Raw genomic sequence first — 3,222 nt, 5'->3', positions numbered from 1 at the left:
CGACCCTGCCTGGAGCTGTTGATCACATCCAGCCCTTGCTCGGAGCAGCTCCGGGGCTCTTTGTGCTGCCAGGGCTGGCAGGAGCAGGTCAGCACGTCGTGAACCCGCAAACTGCCAGGAGCAAATCCAATGGGTGTCACAACCACCTCGGGCCTCAGCCCCAGGGCGAGCATGCTCGCAGCCCCCGCGCACGCCTGAGCTTGGAGAGCGCAGGCAGCGAGCAGGCAGCGTGCCCGGGGTGCCCCATGCAGCTTGGCCATCTGGTCCATGCTGCAGGGACGGGCAGAGAAAGGCAGCACGCTGCTCCTGTCGCAGATAGATGGAGAGCCAGGGAGCATCAGCTCCGCTCCTGCGCGCGGGGGACCTTTGCTGTCTCACCGCAGCCTCAGGTGGTGGCCCGGCCACATGCTAGGGGACATTTTGGCAGACGCTCTGTCGACAGGAGGTCCTTGCAGATCTTCTGTGCCTCTTTATCAACTCTACAGATTAGGAACTTCTCTTTCTGTGCCCGCCCTGGAGCTGTGGGAGGGGATGCTTTGTGCCTGGTGGCTCTGCCGGCGCCAGGGGTGCTGCCACGCAATTTGGGCAGGGTGCAGGCAGGCAGCAGCACCCGCGGAGCTGAGCAGCACCCTCAGCCCAGGGCCAGCCTCTCCCCAAGCTCTTCCCAGCCCTGTGCGCAGCAGGCGTGGGGTTTTCACCCAAGATCTTTTTCTGTCCCACTTGCAGGCTGGGTCTTAGACCAGCGGTGCCCTCCTGCTCAAGCTCAGCTGCATGAATGAGCTGCACTGATGCTCCTCTCCTCCCAGAGCGGCTCGCCCTGGAGATGTTTGCGCTGGCTTTGCTCTGGGCCATGGGGAAGAAGCAGGCAGCCTTCCTGGCCACGCGGCTCGTGGAGATGCTTGGGGCTCGCCACAAACAGCGTGGGACCAACCTCGTGCCATGCTGGAGCTGGGGTGTGCCCCCCAGCCTCCAAACCGAGGAGCTGATGGGGAATTCACTCTGTCCCCAGATAAACCATGCAATTATCAGTTACGACCATTAATTAACAAGTCATGGGAACAACTTATCCTGGGGCGCATCCACAAACTTCTCTGCTAGCAATGCCCTGAACACCTACTTGGAGTCAACAACGGCTCCCGCATCAGTGGCACTGGGGACAAACAGGCACGCGCTGGCACAGCGGCGCCGGGGTAAGCACCCAGCCAAAAACCCCACGACTCCAACCCCCCGTCACACTCAACTCAGCAAACCAAGCGCCGTGCATCCCGAGTCAGATGCCAGGAGGCTGCCAAAACCCGGCTGCTCTTCGATTTGGGTCGCAGACCCCCAGCCGGCGCAGGAGGAGGTGCCGGGTGCCGTGCCGCCGCACGCGCTCGCCTCCCGCGCAGGCTGCTGCAAGGGGTGAGGTAATCCTGGGTAATTCCTGACTTCCATGGAAATGCCTCCAGGCCGCGATGATTATCGCTGTAATTAGCTTCTCTGATTTTTCTTGGTGTTCTATAAAATATTAATTTACAGCTGGATCCTTGCCTCCTTTGTGCGCCGGCTTGAGCTCTTCCCGTCAGCAGAGCATCTCTGGCACCTCTCGCCGAGGTCCTGCGGGGTTACGTGGCAGAGCCGGGGCAGCCGCTGGCAGCTGGATGGTGGTTGGGGTTGGTGGCTCTGGCCAGGAGCTTCCACTTCCCCGCAGGAACGTGCCCTTGTAGCTCCTATTTCAAAGGAAAGACACAAAACCAGGGCAGCACTCGCAGAAAGCACCCTTCACACCTCTTCACCTGGACGGTGAAGGCGAGCGGGCAGCGAAACCGCTCCAGAAGCCCTTTAAGACGACATAGATCCATCCCGTTGCTCTGCTTGGGCCAGAAATAGCGGTTTTGCTCAACTGCATGGTAAATCAGACAGGACAGCGGCCGTGGCTGAGCCAGACCATGTTCCCCACCCAGCCTGCAGCCGCTGGAGCGAACAGGGTGCTGCGATTTCCACCACCAAAACGAAGCCAAACGCGGAGCTCGATGGCACATCATGCCCCAAAAACCCACGGCTCGCACCAGCGCTTTTAAATTGCCTCATTTTTCAGCCATACGAAGTCAAATCGACTTTAATCTCGCTAACGAGGCAGAAAATGCCACCTCTAATATTTTGATCCTGAACATCGGGAAGGTCAGGCAGAGAAAGAACGCTAGGGCGTGCGTTTTGCCTTGGCTGGGTATAACAGGCGGCAGCCCCGCAGTGCTGCCTGCGGCCCGGCTGCCTGCCGTCGGGGTTGCTTTCCTTTGAAGGCAGCACCGGCGGCGTTGCGAGCCCTGGTATTCTCGCTGCCTTCTCACCATGACAAGCCTTGGGCACCAGACCCTGTGTCCCAGCATCCCTGCCAGTGGGTGACTGCTGCCACGTCCCTTCAGGCTGCCCCCGAGTTGTTTATTCCTCTGGGATAATGTGTTTGCTGTCTTTGTCAGGCCAGATGTAACTGCCGTCTTAACTATGGCTGAAATCTAAAGAGAAAAGCGTTGCTAATGACGAGCGTGTGGGGAAGGGGTCGTGCCCAGCATACGAATGTCTCTGCTGCGAGCTGCGAGCTGCTGGACCTGTTTTCCCGGCGCTTGTGGCCGAGCACCAGACGCTGTCAGCGATGTTTTGTCCTCGAGGCTTGCTCAGGACAGCCCTACGTGTCCCCGCGCCGGGCCATGCCACCGTGCAATGCCGGCCGAAACAAAGCCAGGTTGCAAAGCCACCAGGAATTTGTATTCTCCTCTGAGGCCACATCCCGCCGCAACGCTTCCGAGGTGTTTGTATGAGATACTTCCATTCGGTCCCTCTTCCCCCGCTGCAAAACCAAACATACCCATTTTGTAGCTGCTAATTCCTTCGGCAGAGGCTCTGGCACCACGTTTTGGAGACAAGCAACAAACTGCTGACAGCAACACTTTGCCCAGGCAACCGGAGGCCCGTCGGCCGCGACACGAGGCGCTGCCTGCCAGCTCTCCAGGGACATCGGATGCGGGTGTCGGAGAGCCCGGCTTGGCTGCAGCCCTCCAGCACATCCCTTCCCGAGCCAGCGGCCTGGGGGCTTTGAGGAAAGCCGTGCCACGGACACAGAAGGGTATTTTATCATCGAGCGCAACCAGGGAAGAGCAGCTTTATCTTTGTTTTTTCTCTCGGTGTTCCATTCAGCTTGTGGTTACAGAGCTGCAAACACGGGGTGTGATGCTCCAACCTAAATAA

Source organism: Mycteria americana, chromosome 10 (genome assembly GCF_035582795.1).
Source record: "Mycteria americana isolate JAX WOST 10 ecotype Jacksonville Zoo and Gardens chromosome 10, USCA_MyAme_1.0, whole genome shotgun sequence".
Lineage (NCBI taxonomy): Eukaryota > Metazoa > Chordata > Aves > Ciconiiformes > Ciconiidae > Mycteria > Mycteria americana.
Note: the sequence above shows the minus strand (reverse complement) of the source record.